The following is a 22,157-nucleotide window of genomic DNA, read 5'->3' on the forward strand; positions in this document are numbered from 1 at the left end:
AGCTCAATTTCCACAAGCCCTTCTATTGTGTTAACATATTTCAATCTAATCTCAATATAAATGTGAGTTCTCCCATGGATAGATTGATTGTGAAGTCTTCTGACATGTAGGATGTCTGAGCGGATTATGGTATAAAATTTCCCTACAGATCTTATGTAGTGGGTGCATTTATTTATTAATGAGTCCTCATCCTCCTTAATCCCCTTAGACAGTTTTGGGACCTTTGTACAAAATGCAGAATTTGCCCTCCCTTGCTGTGGAACCCTTTCACTTTGAATAAAGGAGGGCTGTGGTGGTCTATTCTAGGTTATTCTTTACTGACCATAATTGAAGAAGTAGGATCTCAAGTGGTGCCTGTAACCTACTCGGAGCTAGTAGGGGTGCCCGTAACAGATGCTTAGTAGGGTGTGGCTCAGAGTTCGGTTGACGCCCAAGTTGCGTGCTATGTGCAAAGAATAACCAGATTTAATGCTACTATTTTTCCACTTATTTTGGTCATGCATTAGTGTGGTACACTTGTGGATAGGCATTTTGGTGGAAGCCTTAGCACTAGGTGCAAAATTGGTATGTTTAAGCTTTTTTACTTCCACCAACAAGGCAACTAAAGCCACTAACTGTGATCACAGGTCAATTACCTGTAGCCTCTTAACCAATGTAATAACACTAAGCATGTCCTCTTTTCCATCAGACCCCAGTTCCAAGCACACAGTGGAGCTGCCACTCTTATTGATTGTTATCATCTGTTGTACACTCTTTCCCCACAGCTCCCCCACATCTGATTCACTACACAATTAGGTGTCCCCAAGGACTAAATGCCTATTTGTGCAAACGATTACAGGCTCCAGCTGGACTACTGCATGCGTATTGGGATTCTTGCCAGAAAGCCTGTCAGCAGTGGCCCCCAATGGCTTGCTAGTCAGTAATGCATTTGAACTGATCCATTTAAAGCTGGGCCTGGGGGATAGGCTCTTTTGTTTAGTAACACAAAATTGGAGCAGTTTTATCCACCAGATTACCTTTAGATGCTTTGTGCCTCCCCACCCCCCAAGAGTGATTGACCTCCTTAATAAGAAAATCAATGTCCTCAAGCTTTGTGTTAGCTGGGGGTGTCTGTCCTCTGAATCACAGGAGATAAACCCTAAACTTTTCTTCCTCTTTCCTGGGAGGGTCTTGGTTGCCTTCCACTTGCCCATGTGGTCAAACTAAATCACAGACCACAAAAGGAGACACTGCCAACATAGATAAAAAGATGGCACACATAAAATAAGATTCTAACAACAAGCTCTGAGGCAAACCGCGTCGCATGAAAAAGATCCACATTGTAAATGCTTGTTTTGATGCATGATGTGAGTGAAAGCGTGGACTCTTGTAAAATATGTGATGGGAGATTACTTTTAGTTTCCCAAGTAAAACAAACAGTTTTTAAAAGAGCTGACAAGTGATTCCATATCATCCATAGCACCTACAACTAACTTTGGCATTCTAGTCAACAACATTTTGCATGCTAGGGTTTTGATCCCATAATGAATTTGTTTAATCAAAACTTCAATATTCTATTGGTTGAGGTTGAGAAAAACACGCATAAACAGGTTATGAAATCATATGCCCTATGTCATAATGAAAAAAATAGTTAAAAGCAAGATCTCTACATGCTGTTGGCTTAAAAAAGCACAAAAATATATGATAGTATCATGTGCCATCAGATGTGAAAGGCAAAACAGCATTTAGTTCCTGGCTTTCTCCCTTTTTTCTTGTAGGCAAACCTGGATTAATTGGTCCAGTTGGTGAGAGGGCAGAGATAGCCTTTCAGATGTAAATGCCAGAATATCTGATGAATGGGCAGACATGAACATTCATTGGAAAACTAGCTTGCTAAAACTACTTATTTACCAGACACTTGCTAGCATGGGCAAGTTAGTCATGTGTGATTATATTTTTTTAGTTTTATGGGGTGCAAACTCACTCCGAAGTTATTGGAGTGTTTTAAATGAGCACCAATTACATTACACAAGGTCACATTCATTTTTCCTTTTTTAGGCAGGGAGAGTATAAGTAATTGCCCAGAATCACATTATGTTGATCCGACACTGAGACTCAGACCTGGTTCCGCAGTTCCATAGTCAGCAGCTCTGGTCATCACACCACATCCTCTCCTTTGCGGCACAGGCTGCAGGTGCTGACCCGCAAGAGCCGCCAATGATTTTTTAATATATTTAATATTTAAAAAAAGCCAACAAGGAGTCATCCTGAGCCATCTGCTTTTGGCAGACATGCTAGTTAGAAATTGGGTCTCTAGTTGGCAGAGGTATACACCCTTGTCCAAGTAGGGAACCACAGTCCTAGTCAGGGTAGGTCACAACACAATCCAAATTATCCTGTGCTCACCCTCTGGTAGCTTGGCACAGAGCAGGCAGGCTAAACTTAGAAGGCAATGTGTAACATATTTATGCAATAACTCATACAGTAACACAGTGAAAACATCACAAAAAGTACTCCACACCAGTGCAGAAAAATAGTTAATATTTATCTGAATAAAATAAAATAGAAATAACAAAAATCCAATGTGCACAAGTCGAGATATCATGTTTTAAAGATTCAAATGAATCTCAATCCTTAAGAATCAGTGGTTGCATCCTTGTAACACACAGTATCTGAGATGCATCAACAATAACAATGCACGGGGGCCGCAGAGGTGGAGCTGTATTGAAAAATAAGGCACTGTGTTGAATTTTCCGTCTCAGCACAAAAGATGTGTTGTTTCTTTCAACACTGCAAAGGGATGCTTCGATTTCCAAGAGCGCAGCCTTGGTTCCTCATTGTGATGCAGGGATGTTTTGATTCCCAAGGATGATGTGTTGAAAATCCTTGAGGCTCTGGTAAGAAGGAGCAGGTGCTGCATCGATCCGGTAGGCCGTGTAGCACATTTTTAGCCATGAGGATAGTGTTGTGTCGATTGCTGCAGGCTTTGCATCGGTTTTCCGATGCTAGGTGATTTTCTTCCATTTGGTGAAGTTTTGTGGCCCTGAGACTTCAGAACAGGAGGCAAGCTCAATCCAAGCCTTTGGAGAGCACTTCTGGGGAAGGCAGAGACCTTCCAGCAGAGTAAGAGGCCAGCAGGCTGCAGGGCAACAAGCAGGGCAGCAGTTCTTCTCAGCAGAGCAGCCCAGATGGGTCCTTCGGGCAGCCAGGCAGTCCCTCTGACAGAGTCCAGGTGTAGATCCAGAAGTGTCCGATTTGGTGGGATCTGAGACCCAGTATATATAGCCAAAAGTACCTTTGAAGTGGGGTGAAATTCAAAGAGTGGTTTTGAAGTGCACAAGTTCCCCTATCAGCACAATCTTGTCAGCCAGGATCCCTGTAGGGGGTTATCAGTCCTTTATGTGAGGGCAGTCCCCTGACTTTTGAAGTTTAAGAGAGAGCCCCTCCACCCTTCCTGCCCAGGGAGACCCATTCAGTATGCAGATGAAAGCAGATGTGACTGAGTGTCCTGTGCGAGGAATGCACAAAGGGAGCCGTCAACCAGCACAGACCGGACGTGGATTGCAGACAGGCTGCAAGGCACAGATGACAGTAAGTGCAGAGAAATGGCCACTTTCTAAAAGTGGCATTTCTAAAATAGTAATATTGAATCCAACTTCCCCAGTAAGCAGGATTTTCTATTACCATTCTAGCCATACTAAACATGATAGGGTTACTCCTTTCAGATCAGAGTTTACTTCTTAAAAGTATATAAGGGCAGTTCTAATACTGGCCTATGAGAGGAGCAGGCCTCACAGCAGTGGAAAACTAATTTGTGAGTTTTTTACTACAGGACATGTAAAACACAAATGTACATGTCCTTCCTTTTACTTTCATGGCGTCCTGCCCTATGGGTTACCTAGGACGTACCTCAGGGGTGACATATTTAGGAAAAGGGGAGTTTAAGCCTTTGCAAGTTGTTTTAAATTCCAAATCAAAGTGGCAGTGAAACTGCACACACAAGCCTTTCAATGGCAGGCCTGAGACATGGTTAAGGGGCTACAAATGTAGGTGGCACAATCAGTGGTGCAGGCCCACTAGTAGCATTTAATGTAGAGCTTTTGGCACATGTAGTGCACTTTATTAGGGACTTACAGGTAAATTAAATAGGCCAATTGGGTAGGAACCAGTGTTACCATGTTTGGGAGAGAGAGCACATGTACTTTTTCACTGGTCAGCAGTGGTAAAGTGTGCAGAGTCCTAAAACCAGCAAAAACAGGGTCAGTAAAATAGAGGGAGGCTGGCAGAAAGTTGGAGGATGGCCACCACAAAGCTTTTAGGTATTACAATGCTGAATTTGAAGAAGCCTCCCTATCAATGCTGGTATGGAAAACTGAACTTTCTGTCTTTCTGTCCCAGACTGGAAGTTAGTGAATACACATATTCTCTGCTTTTGGGATTCAACATCTCCTAGCTGCAGCTAAGGTTGATAGCAAGCTTCCAGTGGAAGCTGAGTGTGTCAGACAGTCAAGTAAGAGGCTTGTGTACATCTACAACAACATTTGTAGAACAGCTTTGAATGTTCTTTGCCTCCTATTGATTGTGAACACTATTTAAAGAGTGGTGGTGGACTGGGCAGGGTGTGTAGTGATACTCTTTTAGCATTATGGAGGGCACATAAGTGTAAAAGAGGAAGAATTTAAGATCCTCTTCTTCATCTTTTAATGAGGGAGAGTAGGACGTGCAATGAAATCCCCCGTGAGTCAGGTGCTCTGGACAGCTTCTTATTAGGCGAGGATTGAGGTGGCTGTTAGTAAGGCATTGTCTAAAGAAAAAAAGAAACGACCTGTGGAAAAGTCTTCTAAACCTGCTCTTGATTCAGGGACTGAAGAACCAAACATTACTACTGCCAGCAAATATCTTGCTAAAGAGGAGTTGCCACAGATTTTTTAACATATTTGTGAAAATCCCAGCTATGAGGCAGCCCAGGGCCTGAGAAAGAGGAGGGTTTGTTTCCTCAGTACACACGTTCACCCACTTCAGGACTTCCACTTCATAAAAGAATCAGTGATTTGATCTTGAGGCAAAGGAGGGATATTGACCAAGCTTCGGTGCCAAGATTTCTGCAGAAATCCTATACCTTTTTGGAAGGCAAAGAAATAATTCCTCTGACATTAAAGGTTGCTTCCATTCTGGCTCATCTAATAGGTAGAACAGCCATCAGCCTTGATGATGCACTCCTATAGAGTAAATCGTTTGAGTCAAATGATCTGGTCCTAAAAGCTGCTACATATTCCACATGTATTGAAATGGGTTCTGCACATTTAATCCATGTGGATTTTTTGCTTTTTGATCACCCGGTTTAGAGATTTTTACTGTGGGTGAGTCTCAATACTTGTGTCTCTCGCACAGTAATCACATGGTAGATTGACTGTGTGTGGTTACCACCCACGTCCACCATTTGAAATAAGGCTGCTGCAACACAGTTATGGTAAGGGGTACTTGGCTGATTATATGTAAACACATGTGACACATGTGAGAGCTGCATGAAACTACAGTCATGCCCAGCCCAGTAGTTGCACACTGATAGCCTGCTGCAGAGTGGACTCTGCAAGTTTAGATGTCGACCTAGGGTATGGCTCATAATATTAGTGGGCACTCACAGGTAAAGTCAGTAGGGTTTACTGGATCATCTCCAGTGGAACTGTATTATACACATGGGGGAAATCTGCATTAAAGTGCAGTTTCACTTCCTGTAGGCCTACAAAGTCCAGTAAAGTGTCAAACTGGGACGGAACATGTGTGGCAAATTTGAATATGCAAGTCCCAAGAACCTACCTGTACACCCTATAGGTCATTCTGAATTGTCATTTTTCTTAGACTCAGCTTACGATCAGATTCCAGACCTTTTCAGACTCCGCTGGGTCAAGTTAATTACTGTGCCCCTCAGCAGAGGGAACGCGGGCCTCTCCTTTCAAAAGGAGTATTTAACAGTGCTTCCCACAGCTCCTGAGGATGAAGGGGAGGGGAAGAAAATCAGCATCTGTTAATTAGTTGTCACACTGTACCAGGGGTTAGGCAGCCCAGGACGAGGAACAAAGGAGGAAGCACAGACAACTGGAGCCAACATAGGAGTGAGGTGGTCCAGTTTGATTTTTTGGTGGGAAAGTCCCTGGCAGTGGTGTCAGCAAGGGCTGGAGCTGAGGCTCCAGAGAAGAAGTGCACAGAGACCACTTGACAGCGTGATTTTGGATTGTCCCATCATGCTTTGCAGGAGAGTTTGGACATGGTTGGAGGGTGATGTGGCACCCTAGTATTTACCAGATGGTTCTGGCATCTAGGACTCCTCATCCCCACTAAAAAGCTCTTGCACAATGGAGAGACAGAGAGTTAGACACTGGAATTGGGAGGCAGTAACGCCATAGACAGCTGGAAGGACAATCCCTGTGGTGCCCCAATGGACTACGGTCTCTGTCTACAGTTGATCCCATGAACAGTGGGTCTCTCGAGGACCAGTGAGGATGGTTCTTTTACACCCTTTGACGACCAGTTGGGAAAAGATCTGAACTTATGTGTCCCAGCAACAGTGGAGTAGCACCAGAAACAAAGAAAAGGAGAAAAGCTGGTGCAGGGACCCAGTGGAACTAGCTCCTAAAAAGTGGGCCACTACAGGCTGCTAGGGCTTGCCACCAGGAGCAAAATGAGACCAAGATTATGTTCATCGGCTTAATGGGACCGGAGATATTCAACTGTAAATGATGTGTCTTTTGACCTCTGATAAGTTTTAATAGTACACCTGGGTAGAGCTGGTGCCTGGCACAAGCTTAATAATTATTCATGCTATGGAATGGGGTGTGCATGGTGCCCGTTGCCCAAGTGTTCAGGAGGGCCCGAGGACCACATCCCCCAGTGTGTCATTTACAACAGAGGGGCCTGGGACTTCATTCACAGGCCCCTAATGCAGGAAGCAGGAGAGGGGGCGCTGTCGCACCCCTCACAGTGGAAGGGCCCCACACAAGCAAAGGAAAACTAGGAGCACCATCACACCCATTGACATCACAGTGGAGGTGGGCCGCCTCCTTGAGAGGGTCCAGCGCTACAATGGGTTGTTTAGTTCTCAGTGAAAGGGTAAATGTGCACCTATTACTTGTGCACGCCCCACATCCAGCACAACTAATAACATGGTTTCCTTACACCATTTATGCATTGCAGTGGCTAGTTTGAGATCTTGAGACCTTGTCAGAAGCAGTACATGTAGAAACGGACTCTTCTGAGTTTTTGCGCTATACGGAACAACAACAGGCTGCGCTCCAGAAAAATGGGAATATTTGTGGCTAGGTATTCAGAAGTTACTTACAAAGAAAGCAATTATTCCTGTGCCAATCAAAGAAAGGGGAGAAGGAACCTATTCTATTCTGTTCCTAGTCAAGAAGGTCTCAAGAGAGTGCCGACCAATACTCTATCTTAAGAATGTGAATGTGTTGATTAAAACAACTCATTTCTGAATGCTTGTGTTGCAGAAGTTAAGAAGTTAATTCAACTGGTATTAAAAGTGGTCTTCCCAACAACCAGAGACTTACAGGATGCAAACCTGCAAATCCAGGTCCATCCGAAGCATCAGCTGTTTCTTAGGTTCTCTATGGGTCTCTGGCAGTACCATTCAAGGTTCTACCCTTCTGCCTCAAGATATCTCCATGTGTTTTCAAGAAGGTGATGGCTCCTTTGATGGGCATATTAAATCAACATGGAAATTCCATAAGGCCATACCTAGATGCCTGTCTGAAACTGTCATCTTCTTACAAGACGATGAAAGAAACTCATGGTGAGGGCACTGGAAGTATTAAAGGTTCACCGTTTCCTCATAAGCTTCAGCCCAGGATCAGATATTTACTAAGGCATGGTTCAGAATGTGTGTGAATCTAGAAATACTTCCAGAGAAGGGAGTCTGAAACAGGCTCGCTTTGAGAACATTATGACCAAGGAATCGTCCTGGTCCCTTGGAGAAAGTGTCACTTACGACAATTAGTAGGACACATTCTGCACTTCTGGTCACCAACATCTGAAGATCTAACCATAATGTCAGAACCCCTTTCAAAGAGCCAGACTGGATTCCGATCAGTGCTGAATTTGGGCCGCTTGTTTCCAGTGCTTAGCACTGGCACTTATTTGACAGGGCCGACTCTATTTAATTTTTCTCCACTGGGCTGTGGGTCCAGCAATTATTAAAAATAAATTGACTTGTAGTACTGATCTCCTTTGGTTTGGATGTCTTCCTGGTATGTCTCAGAGGATGGACCACCCAAGTCCAGGCATGATAACTGTATCACGTTAGTGATGTCGGTTGTGCACGCCTGCCTTTCGCCAAGGAGCATGTCATTCCTACTGGATGATTACAGTTGAGGGCGGGCTGATGGGTGAGCTGGGAACAAGAATGGGAAAGTTCAGGATCTCAAGACAAACTTAATGTGCCCTTGCAGTAAATGAAAAGTGCATAGCAAACTTTTACTAGCTTGCACGCACTGAACTGAATCCAGCTGAAGCAGGCCATACATAATCAATTCTGCCTTTTGCATGTGCATTGCCTGGGCCCAGCAATACATGCAGTCCTGTTCCGAATCAGTCTGTTGCAGTTTTATGTGATCATTTGAAAGAATATGCATTTTGATCCAGAGCATATTGACGGGCTCTTTTCGCTTCCCTTCCACTTGTTCTCCAGCAGCTTTGCCTACTTCGCCCTTGCTTTGGACCTGCATATTTATCTGGTACAGGTGCTCTTCGGAGTAGTGGACCTCCAATTGTGAGGGCTGGGCTTCATCAGCATGTTGCAGTGTCACCCAAGCGTTTACCCTCGTTTTAGTGATCTGCATGTCTTGTCCAGTTTGACTGTTGTCAAAGGTAAGGTAATTGTATAAATTATTTTGAAACTCATGATCCAGACCTTTTTCCTCCTTCCCAACTCTTCCTAGGTATAACCTTCATTAACCACCTTCTGATACAACAGTCGAGTCAGAGCCTCCAAGTTTTCAGTTTACTTATTTGTACCATTTCGATGTTTTGAGGTTTGTTTGTGATGTTTAAACATAAATACAAGTTATTGCCCCCTTACTGAATGGCATATTTTCTTTTGAGAAATTATCTGCGTTATTGTGTAAAAGGTACAAAATCATTAGCAAGGCTTGCAATTAGGTCATCTCTAGTGCTTCCCAGTGCATTCGTCTGCCTATAAGTGCAACAATGGTTAATGTGCTGCAATCTGCAGCGTCTGGGTGTGTCTCTTTCACTTGTGATTGAGAGTAGAGAGATCTCCAACGCCTACGAGTACAGCCACCTTTGCTAAGTGAGACTGAACTCATCTCTGGTGCCTTTGTGCGCTGCTTCTTATATACCTGGGATTGCAGCCCTATTGAGTTCCTGAAATTGCTCCTGTCTTTAATTTCAGACTGTGCAGCTATTCTTTCTTGTGCCTGAAATTATTGCCATCTCTACTGTGTAGCAATGTTTGTTTTTTCACATGCTTCTCCATTTCACCGAAACCGACTGTTACTGAGTAGATAGGTTTACATCTGATACCCTGTGAGCACTGGCACTTTCTGGGTATATATGAATGTATCTACCGGTGTTTGTGTAGCCTAAACCTAGTTGGGAGTTTGATGCCCGTGAGCATGAGAGAAAGATAGATTAGATATACTTATCCAGTGCCTAAGTTGAACTGGCTGTTGAAGGTGGGGCCTACCAGCACTTATTTCTTAGGACCGTTACCTATTTTTCTTCATCAGACTTTCACCCAGAACAGAGAGAAAACATCAAAATGGGCATATACGTAGTGCCTACTACAGGATTTTGAGCAAAACCTTGAGCACTGGCACTTCTTGTCTTACAAATTAAGCACTGGTTCCGAGGCTCCTGGCTAGGGGTCCTCACGGGGGCAACTCAGCCACTATCCTCAATGCTTCCTAGCGATCTACGGGTCACGCTGCTCACAGTTCTCAGACGACAACCTGATCCTCAAAGCAACTTTGGTATCTGCAGCCCTCGTGGCATACAGTGTTGCCTTAACACTACTGGCCAAGGTGGGCTCCTACCACACGATAGTCTGTACCACGGAAGCCCCTCCTGGTATACGGAGTGGCCACTAGGCACTGCAAAGGCTTTGACCCTTAGTATCTGGCTGTAACTTTCACTGCGGCCCCTCCTGGCATATGAGATCACTACAACCAGCACCACAAAGGCTCCACATGGCACACCACTCATGGCTATCTTCAGAGTGGCCCTTTCATGGCTTACAGGGGTCACTAACTGTAATCTGCACCCTGGCAACAACCCAATCGGTGTAGCAGCTATCTCCTCACACCTGGACTGCCGACTGGCCCTCTCTCCCTCCAACGCTCTCCTCTCCCACACAGGGCACACTAGCCTTGGAAAGCAGGCAGATGCTGGTGTTCCAAGCTCCAGGACAGGTGGTCTTGGTTTCCATGAGTGATGTCCCCTCACCCAGCTAGGACACTGGAAAGCCTTGGACCCCAGTCCTCGTCACAGGTGGAAGTCTTGCAGAGCTTCCCCTCCTCACACAGCCCATCTGGCTGGCAAGATTTTAGGGTCTCAACCTCCCCTTCTTATAGTCCATTTCCAGACAGTAAATGTAATTTAGGGTCTGGGTCTTTGAAGTTTTATGTTGGAGTTCTGCTCCTTTGTAAGGAACACCTTTCTCTTCTTCCTCGTCTTCTTTAATAGGGTGTCTGCCCACCATCAAACAACTTTTGTCTCAATTATCAAATGCTTCACCAGTTGGGCTGCAGATTATGTTATCCAGTGGAGGACCTGTTTTCCACTCAAGGGAATTCACAGCTTCCAGTTTTTTTTCAAGAACAGAGGAAGATGGGGTTGGAATCTGGATGCAGTGTCATGCAGTTGACCAGAAGGCCTTTGATTTGCTTCCTCCCCTTCCCTCTTCTTCTGAGATTCTTGGTGAGTAGAGAGAGGGCAGACGTGATTTTTATGGCTATAGCCTTGCCTCGTTCCACGTTCTCTCTGACAGTGACATTAAAAACTGATAGCGATTGGCTCCTTTTGATCCATCTATCTCCTCTCACCTTTCCCTTGCTTCAGATTCATCATCTCAGGATATTGAAGCTAAGGCCTTGGAGGTTGAAAGTGAAGGGTGGCTGACCATGGGTTTGTCAGGGAGATAAGTGAGCTCCATCTAGGCTGCTAAAGGAAGATCCACTCTTCTTCCTACATTAGGCATTGGTCTACACTTTTGTTATGGTGTTAGCAATGCAGCAAGTACCCCTGCTCACCTAGCTCATGTATATCCTTGAATTCTTAAAGGATGGCTTCTCTCTTAATTTGAAGGTGCCCTCTTTTCGGATACAATTGGCAGCAATAAATGCTTTTAGGAGTTATTGGGGATGTTTAGAGGAGGATCAGGTTTTAGTTAAGAGGTTATTTAGAACGTTTTATAACATCTGCCCTTTAGAAAAAAACTATGTGTCCCACCAACGATTTACTGCTAGTCCTCTGGGCATTTAAATCATCTCCCTTTGAACCTCTAGAGACGAATAATGGAAAACGTTTAACTTGTAAGAGCTTTTTCACACAGCTATCACATCTGCAAGAAGGCTAGGGGCTTTGAGATATTTCTTGTTTAGTTTCCCTTTTCTGCATCGTGCTGAGAATAGAATCTTACTACAAAAGGGGACACCTTTTGTTCCCAAAGTCAAATCTCCATTCCATCTAGAACAGGAGATTGTCCTACTCATCTTCCATCCACATTCTCAAACTCCCGAGGAAGAGCTTCTACACTGTTTGGATGTGAAGCATGAAGTTTTTGTTTGGATTTATCTAGAGAGATTAGCAGATGTTAGTGCTTGTTGCATTAACAGCTTATTTGTGTATTTTGGGTCTGTCAAGGAAAGACTAGAACCTTCAACATTAATAGACAGTAAATGTATAAGATCTGTCATAGCCTTAGCCTACAAAGAAGCAGGTGTTCCTCCCCTTGAAGGATTTAGGGTAGATCGGCTTGAGACACGTAAGCAACTTTAGCAAAAGGTCAGGGTGCGTTGCTAGGAGAGATTTGCGGAGCTGCAACAAGGGCCTCCGCATACACTTTTATCTGACACTATAGAGTACTTTAGGAGACATAGATTTGCAATACCTGTGGTTCTACGGTTTTATTGTTGATGATTTAATAGAGGAAGAACAAATAACTCATCATTTTGTTCAGCATTGAGTCTCTGTTGTCCTGGTCTTATCATTGCCTGCTAGGTCTCAAATATTTAATTAATCAGGGCATAAGCAGCATGCAAAGTTAATGCTTCAATTACTTATTCTAAATGCTCCTTTTACCTGGGTTAGCCTATCCCACCCACCCTTTTCAGACCAGGTCAACGTAGCATAGGAAGGTTTGAGTCAACGAAAACGAGGAGTTGGTATGGTGGGAGCACCTGTAAATATTTTCTTTATTTGAAGGCTCGGTGCTTCTTACATACCTACTTAATCTGTGCATAAGAAGCATTTGGAGGAATTACATTTCCAGTAAGTAATTGAAGCATATGTACCTTTTTTGGGGTGAGTCATAGTACTGAGAAGAAGCTGTCTGCTGCTCCAAAAACTACAACTTGTCAACTCAAACTACAAATAGGATGGATAGGCTTCGACCATCTTTCTCCTTAGGGCTGTTTCTATTCTCCCTGTCCAGGAAATTGCGTGGTGCTAGCCAGCATTTTTAAAATCATGTTTAATTGCAGTATTCCGGTAAATGTGAAATGTCAGGACTTGTGCGTCCCATTTCGGGATGTTGAAGCTTATTATCTAATTGCAGTCGGTAATAAAGTGAGTCAAAGAACACCTGTGACCAGTCCAAGCATTTGTTTATCTGAAGACACAACCGTGTGAAACTCCGTCGCGTCGTTTAATTACAGCAGGACTTTTAATCACCTGGTGCAATAAGCTCGAATTAACTCTCAGTTTCTGTCATCCCTGTTGGCGCAGTTCTTTTTTTCCCACGACAATTTCACCTTCCTTGCAAAAGTTATTCCAGTTCCGTACATACTAGCGATAATGTAAGAAAGGAAAATGGTCCCCGGTCCTGTGGCTAGGTAGTAAAGACTTTGACAACTCTGTCAAATAGGCAGGTACCTGAAACGAGACCGTGTGGTCCACGGCAAATCCCCCCCCCACTCAGTATTTCGCATCACCAGAACTTGACCCAGTTAAAACGTAGCAAATGATTTGTAATTTAGCTTTCCAAATTGTTGAACGATTCGCACATGACCTGCGAATGGCACGTGAAACCGTTTGCCAGGCCAAACTTTTTAGCCATCCTCAATTTACCTACTGTTATTTTTATGTTTCCCGTGTTATTTCTGTGAGCTTACAGGTACCAGCAAGAAGGGTGCTGTTGGACTTAAAGCCTGGGCTGGCCAAGTGGCACCAGTGTAAATTTAAGATTTAGGGAGGCCCTGGGCAGGAAGTATTTAGTGGTAGCCATGTGAGAGAGAACTTTGAAATGTAATTTGGTGTGGGTAATTGTTGAGAAAAATGCTAATCTTAATACCAATGTTAAATAAGAATGGACTGATTCACCGCGAAAAAACTATTTTAAACCTGTGTTTTTAACTGTTTTTGTATGTAGCTCTATGGCTGGTGTTAGCCGATTAAGGAAATTAAATGAGAATTACAATGTTTTTACCCCCGTTTTTGCTAATCCAAGCCCTATATTGCCTAACAATAGTGAAATGTATCTTAACGGCCCATGTCAAAAAGGTGGCTGAATCAGACTTGTTTTTATTGTTTTTCACAAAAGGAGGGTCTACAGGGACATATCGTTTCATTATTCCCTAAGTATCGGCCAAGAATAATGCTTAGAGTGCTGGTTGAAAATCACCTCTCTGTCATTTTTGACACAGTTAACACTACTGGGCTTTTGTTTGCCGGTCTACTGCATTGTGGGAGCTGCAAGTCGTGTTTTTCATCAATCGAACTAATAAGGGCGACATACTTAAACAGGTTGACAACCACCCTCATGGCATATGAGCCATCATCAAAATACAATCATACACTGGAAAGAGCGTTCCTTGGTCTCAGTGATTTTCAAACTATATTAATGTCGCAGCATTTTGATTTGAGTCATTCTTCCACACAGTGCTTAAGTAAATTTGATTTCTCTAAATTTCACAGGGGCCGTTTTCCTAAACCAGTGCGCTCTTGTTTGCGTTTAATTGTAAGTGCAAAACTGCAATTACAGAGTTCAAAGTGAAGTCGGTTTTAAATAAATTCGGGCCCAGACTGGATTCCCCACCCTTGCCGCTGGATCTGTCCTGAAAGCAAGTCTGATATGGCTTCTTGCATGTAGATGAATGGGACTTCAAGGTAACTTTCGCCATAATGACGTATGTAGCATTCCTAATAGCTGTTACCTGTCCACGGGCTATGAGGCCCAATGCTTTAATCCCATTTTTTGTCATCCGTAGTCATTACTCGCTCTGAGACTGTTTTTTGTAGGCCAGGTAGGCCATACTTACAATACATACAGCGAAATGCGTGTCTTAGAATCCAAAGCGCTATTAGGTAACGAAGAATGGGTGCCTGAAGGTGACCCTCACGACACGTAGCCCGTTTGCAGAACTCTGTTTATCTTCTGCTCATGCAACAAACCTACTCACACTGTTTTAAAGTAGAATAAACTGGGAACCAAGTCCTTCTGTGAGTGCCCGCAACTGCTGACTATGAAGTCGATTTCCGCCTCAGGGTAAATAGCGCATATTTACGTAAGCAGAATGTGGCCTGACCACATTCCTCGGCCTCTCTCTTTGCCTTCCCAGACATCAGCAACTGGTCATCCCCATTAGCTATTGTCTAGTTAGCACCAGATGACCCCGGATAGAGAGGCAGCCCAACACCTGCATACCGATGGAGCAACCAGTGGAATGTGCACCAATACATATACCTACTTCTTTCTCATCCCTGTTCTCACTAACTGAAGGGGGCTCCTGCCTCGACAGGAATTTCTCTAATGTGAAAGCAGAAGAAATGTTTTTCAATGCTCTGTATCTTCCCGGTGTAAGGGGCGCTGCTTGCAAGGGGACTTCAGTTTAGTAGCCCGTAACGGGCCTGCCTTTACTGTGGCATCTGAATGCATCTCTCCCCGAGGACCGGTTGGTCATCATATCCCTTACTTTTGGTAGGCCAGTAGAGATGTGCTGCTGCACATGATGGGTCTGTCATGGAGCTGAGCTTCGACAGAGGACTGTCTGCTTGTTTTGGAATGGCCTACGCACACTGGTGGTCTAGGGATTGATTTATCCAAGCAAATGAAGAATCCCAGATCAAATGATGGCTTCTCTGGGAGGTCGAATCTCTTGTGAGGAGAATAACTCATGTACATGATCTCCATTCCGTGCACAAAAAACAAAAAGCAAGACCACTGATTCATCACCATTGTGTGTCATTTATTCTCGCTGACTCTGCACTATCTTAGATGAGATTTGCTCTTGCAACAGATTGGATAAATAAGACTAGTCTGCTTTGCTCTCTGGGCCCAGTGAGGGCTATGGGAACTATGCTAAAACCAAATGCTTCTGCCCATAGGAACCGGCCATCTATCTGGCTGCGATTCCACATATATTTCTGACTTTGCTTCATATTATTTCCAACATGTTCCTCTGTGTAGTTCCTCAAAATTACCTTGTAGTTCACCGTAATTATTCACGGATGGCCATACCCATGTTTCACCCATTCATCTCATCTCCAGCATGTGAGAGTAAATGACGTGACCTGCCAGGTTCATGCTTGAACACTTTCATGCGGTCCGTGTGCATGTCAGCTTTCACCCCCCCCCCCACCATAGTCTAAACCACCACTGGTTGTCCCACACTTTAAACCCCTTCTCTAATCCAGCACATACCTGAGGGCCTCTAGAGTGCTTTTTAGAGGGCCTAGTATTAATAATAACATGACCAATCATTGGGAGAGTGCACTTCTAGGCAGGGGGTTGAATACTTGGAAAGGGGTGCATAGTGGACCATACATAGTTTACTTCCCTTTGCCTCCCAGGAATGGAAATAATAAATCTTGTTTGTCCCATACATGCTTTCTCAGTCTTGATTGATGTATTCCTTGGCTATTTGTTTCTTATGTGTTCTGTAATAGTTGAGAGTTGACTTTTCGATGTCTGCTAGTCATTCTGCCACAGCTGTCCCATCTCTCTGCAGGAATATCATCTTTGGTAGTGCAGGACACTCTCTTTGTATATTTATCACCATGATACAAATCCCTGCTCAGTTTTCTTCTGGAGGCACTATTTCTGTTTCCTTTTTTATGACTTGAAACTCAAGTGACCTGCTGATCCTAGGTTATCCCAAGGATCACTCTATAGTGGATTCTTATGTTTGCCCATGAACCTGGAAATCCCCACTACACAAGGTCAGCAGACAAAAGAACATCCATATCCACCAATCTATCGACAACTTACCTGCCTCCTCTGAGACATGGAGTTGTTACTCCTTTACCCTTACCTTCTGGGAGGGAAGCTGAGACAGGTGAGAAGATTTAACATTTGTGCTTTATAGTGTCCTTGAGGTACAGGTGCCTACGTTGAGCAGGAAAGTTGTAAACGGGTGGATTTAATCAGAATGGAGATTCAACTGTTCATCACAGCCAGGGAGGAGCAAACACTGTTCATCTCACTGGCATATTTTTTGACAAAGAAAGTTAGATAAAGGGAGGGATGGGACTATAAGATCGACAGAGACCATGGTCTGCTGCACTTAATGAATTTTTCTGAGTAAGGATGTACCTGATATGTAAGGTGTGTTGTGGTTTTAGCACTGCTCATTTGACACTAAGAAGCAGAGGACAGGGGCTGGATATGTTACTCCACTGTTTAGCAGACCACCAATGCGAGTAAAGGCAGTGCTTGTGGGTATGTACATGCACAACTTGAGGCTGCTTGAATGATGAGCAGTCCTCAGAGGTGGGGGGACAAACATTTGACAAAGAGACTCAAGAGGTAGTCTTCCCCTGATTTCTTCCTAAACTTCATCTTCACATCCAAATGTCAGCATGTATGCAGATCTCACTGGAGGAAACAGCACAGATCCTCACATCATGACTGAATGGCAGATCAGATCGCTACTGTTGGACACAATATGCGTGGCAGAATAAGAACGGGAAGAAATCCAGCAGCTATCGAATATTATCTTCTTTAGCAAACCACCAGAAGCAGTCACATCAGAAACGGGGCAGAAGTAGAATAGGAGTCTAAAGGGAAATGTACTTTTAAATTTCATATCAGTACTAACATGAGATTTCTGTTTCTAGATGGTTTAAGTCCATCCATGCTGTCTGTCATATGCCAGTTTGAAGGGCCACTTGAATAGAGCTTATGTTTCACAGATTCATTTAGGGTGTGATCCTAAATGAATGAAGGAGTTGGGCAAACATTTAGTGCCATATCTCCCATCTTCCTGGCTGTACCCATCACTTACACATGAAATTTATTGTCACAACCAATTTAGGTAGACTCTTACTCTATTTTTCTGTTGGAATCATCATATCAAGAGGAACAATGTACTTGGGATATAATAATTCTGTGTAGAATCAATTTACTCTGTGGGCCAACACCTTCACTGGTTTTACACTAGAGTTCCTGATGATGGCTTTAAAGGATTGAACAAAGTTGTAGAATGTGATTCTGACTTCCCTGCAGTGCTGGAGAGTATAGCGAAGCTGGCGGAGGCTACATCAAATTGCAAGTCTGATGGTGTTCAGAGTGTTGGTCTTAGGCAGGAGGACTGGCATTAGAATAGCATCAGTTCAAGGGGCAAAGTGAGGCAATGCAGTAGACTCTATCCTTGAAAGATTATAATTCATATAAATTAACCTCAGATATAAACTAGAGAAGGTCAATCTTCTTTCTTTATAAGGAGAATAAGTATTCTTTAGCTCTGAATCAAAGAGCTAACGCTTCTTTTGTGTGTCCAGAGACTTTCAAGCCGTTTATTTCAGCAAGGAATCATCAACTAAGATGTTATAACAAATGTAGGAAAACTAACTCCTCTAGAGAGAAAGAAGCCTCACCACCAAGTAAGCCAGTGTCAGGGAGGCATTGCCATTCAGAAGGAGGGTGCAACTCTTCCTGGATGCTTGATTGGAATTTATTCCTGGTCAATGGGTACAGCAGTTGGTACAAGAAAGCAACCAAAATGGCTTTGTGTTCTTGCCTCTAAAAAAACAGTGTTGTACCTAGATGATGTTTGTGACATGCAGCAGGAAGGAAAGACTTGTGGATGCATATTCCGCTTCTCAAAAATTCTAGGAAAATCCATCAAAGTAGGGAGAGAGTGCATTTTTATAATCTTGTGGATCCATAAGTCTCTGGAAAGTTCACGCTGGTTCTCAGCCTCAAAAGCATTGAGACTATCAGGTAAAGAATAACCATGCTAATTTGTCAGATTTTCTTTTTTCTTTCAACTTGATGGAGGGTTACTAACATGTTTCAGAAAGGGTGTGGTGGGAGGGTGAAAATAAATTCCGTGAACAATGAGCATTTAAAATTCTCTGTTGTGCCATGTAGCCAGAAAACAGATCTACATATATTAACAGGGTACATGCATTTTGATTGAGTGTGGATTTTGTCTGATCTCATATTTGGGTGTTTGGCTCCTTCTGCACAGCAGTTTGAACAGTGTGTGAGAGTGATATGGAGTATGAGTCACAACATTCGGTTTTGGAGCAATCTAAAAATGTCTTGAATGCATCATAGGAGACGACTTTCATAGAACACTGTTTATTACTCATTGTCAAATTCTTAATAGGGGGGGGCTTTCACTCACCTGAAAACTACCCTGTTAAAGAGTCAGTGATGTTTAAGAACAATTTTTTGAGCACAGAGGTATACTGTGGTTTGTCTTTTAGTAGTGTCATGGGCTCATGTGCACAACTTTGAACTGCTGGAGTACTTCCACTTACTCTGTTTGACCAGGTCTCGGATCAAATGGTTTTGATTGAATGGTTCTGATCAGTAACTTGGTAAGCGGGCATTCCAGTAATAATACAGCTCAACCTACAATGGTACAACTCAACCTACCCTGATATTTTACTTTGAATCCTCATCCACACTGAAGTTACAGCTCATGCCAACCAAGGAAAGTAGTCCATAGAATGACATGAGCATAGAACAGGAAGAGAGGAAGTAAGGCTCTAATTGCAAATAATTAAAGGTAGTGTTACAGGACCCAAAGGTATTCTCCCACTAGACAAACACAGAAGGCAGTGCTGATGAATGGAGATAGCATGTTGAGTCAATCTATGTAAACTAAAAGGGTTCCAACAAGTCCAGAGATTTAGCTAACCTTAGCATTCTAGTTATTCATGTGGGTAGAGACACATCTTGAAAACAGTTGACGTCGAGGCAGTGGACAGTGTGTCAGCAGGCAGTTTTGGCCTTAGCTTTTTCCTTTCTTGGGATGTAGCTTTAAGCTGAGACCCATTTGGGAAGTGCTGTTCAAATGTTGAAACTACCGAAAAAGATGTCTTTGTAACCTCAGAGCATACCTCAATTCAAATGTTTTGTTCTAGAGTATAAAGGTACGACACCCTGGCACCAGCTTCTCTCCATCCCCCTAACTGCGTGATTTGTAGTCACACTGAGATAACTGGGAACAAGCTTTTGCAATGCAATTGGTCTTGAATTTATGAGAGTTAGAGCTATTGGCATTGTAAATGACAAGGGGCCAGATGTATCATCACGGCCCTTTGCGATTCGGAAATAGCGATTTTTAAGAAATCGCTATTTCTGACTCGCAAAGTGGCATGTATCACATTTGCGAATCGGTAATAGCGATTTCTTAAAAAACGCAAATGCTACCGAATCGCAAATTGCGATAACGGCCCCATTCGCAGCTATGGGCCTGTTGGCCTCTATCTGCACATTTTTTGCATTTCCAAAATTGCGATTTCTGAGCCAGAAATCGCAATTTTGGAAATGCAAAAGCCCATGGTGCTGGGGGGCTAAGGCCCTCTCTGCTGCACCCCAAATTTTTTGAGGGGGACATGTAAGGTGCTCACATGCCAAAAGGGCATGTGTGCTTTACATGTACAATTTAAAAATGCATTTTAAATGCATTTCAAAATTTTGCACATGGTTACCATCAAGTTCAACTTGGTGGTAATTAGCGATTCCTAAATACCAAAATCACATTTAGGAATTGCTTCATACATGTGCTAAGAAAACGCAAATAAGGAATCCTTATTTGCGATTTCTAATTTAGAGAGTCCCAATTTGCGACTCTCTAAACAGGGTCGCAATTTTAAGGAATTGCTATTTTAGCGATTCCTTAAAATTGCATTCAGAATGTATTTCATACATTCTGAAACAGCATTTTGCATTCGCAAACGGGCATTCACACCGTTTGCGATTGCAAAATGCTTTCATACATCTGGCCCAAGGTCTTTTACCTAAGTGTTTTGGCTTGGAATGTAGTGGATGTATGCCAGGTGCCACAGCAACCTTTCCAGGCCTATCGCTGCAGGAGGAAGCACACAACAAGGCCTCCATCTTGGGAGTATTTTTTGCCTCATTCCCATATACTGGCTGTGATACCCTAGATATGCAACCCTTTCTAGTGTGTTTACCTAAACATTTATAGCACCAAACAAGCCACAAGGAGGGGGACAAAAGAGTCAGGAGCAAAGAAAAGTGTGCAGCCATATATTTCTGTGTTAAACTTTTAAAGGAATTGTTCCTCAACATTGGCAATACCTGCCTAACTTTTATGACCACAAACAAAGAGAATAACAGAAGGCACAGCTTAACTGAACAAGGGGCTTCAAATGTGTGCAGAACGGTAAAACATAGCTTTAGGGGTAGATGGGCTGACAGAATAGGTTCCAGAGGTGCGACATCTGTGATCGTGGGTCAGTTTTTTAAATTGAAATACAGAAGGGTTGGTACGCTGTATTTATTTATAGCACTGCCTTGGGTTAATAGTCTCATGACAGTCCTCGGCTCCAGACTGGACTCTGTAGAACAGATACGTGTACCTGAATTTCCTAGGACTTGGCAGTGCCTTTCTGTGCATATATTTCTGCACTGGCTGATGGTTTTGAAGTGAGACTTATCTCTGTTGGGGTGGCTACTCAGAAAATGACGTTTTGGCCTTGCAATCTGAACCACTCAGAGTAGAGTTGGTAGGCTGGGTTTGGACATTAGAGACCAGTGGTGCCTATTGAGGCTCCTACAGGGCTGGTTTGTTGGCATTATTTTTTAAGGCTCCAAAAAGGATGCAAATGTATGTTTTCATGGGAATCCAAGGTAGGTCCAGAACCATATCAGAGTTCCTCGATACCCACTTAATATAAATTACGTAAAAATAATTTATATGGAACTTATTTACATAGTGGTTACGCTTCAAGCCTGCCATGGATCCTACCTTCCCAGTCCTTTAATGGACATGCAAGTCCTCTAATGACATGCAATAAAGTGTTCTAATAACCTCAACAAACACTTGCAATGTGTATGTAGCACAGAAGAACCACAACATAAAAATGAAATTAAAAAGCTGCTATGCAGTGCACTGCTTCCTGTTTCACCTCGTGTTCTATAAATGCGCCACTCATTCTATCAGTTTGTGAGGTCAATGTCTCTCCTCCCTGCGCAAGGAGAATAATGACAGAGGCCCAAATCAAGCATTTCCATCAAGTAGAAAAACTCAGTGCTCAAAATATTTGAAACAAAAGACCTTGAGGCCCATACGAATTATGAAGTGAAAAATTACCCAGCCAGAAGTTGCTATGAAGCAGACATGGGCTTGCTGCCTGTTTCAAAATGCAAAGACATGAAATTAGCAAATTAGGCCAAACTTCTGTGTTCAGAAGCACAGTTTGTCTGACCACAAATCACCAGCTTAATTTTAAATGCCAAGTTAGAATTAGCGAAGTGAAACAGTAACATAAATATTCACAGACGGGAGGGGTCATTGAGCTGCCACCCGGCCTGGAGTCATGGCTCCTCCAGTTATGTTCTAAGCTTGTGTGTGTGTTTTTTTTCAGACACAAGTGGCAAAATTCACTAAGAAAACCTACAGTCTTAAGTTTGCTCCTACATTAGGGGGAGATTTTTGATTCTAATTTTGGAATTCTCAAAGGATTCTAGAAGTAATCCCGGGAGCCTGCAACAGCCACAACGTTTCTGAAGT

General features: G+C 43.2%; 1 protein-coding gene across 1 annotated transcript in view; it reads left to right on the plus strand.

Annotated features, from left to right (window-relative positions):
- The window catches only part of LOC138296372 (proepiregulin-like), a 203,679-nt gene that overhangs the window by 13,042 nt on the left and 168,480 nt on the right, over nt 1–22,157 (plus strand). The gene's annotated exons all lie outside the window — the stretch shown is intronic.

Source organism: Pleurodeles waltl, chromosome 1_2 (assembly GCF_031143425.1).
Source record: "Pleurodeles waltl isolate 20211129_DDA chromosome 1_2, aPleWal1.hap1.20221129, whole genome shotgun sequence".
In the NCBI taxonomy this organism is placed as follows: domain Eukaryota; kingdom Metazoa; phylum Chordata; class Amphibia; order Caudata; family Salamandridae; genus Pleurodeles; species Pleurodeles waltl.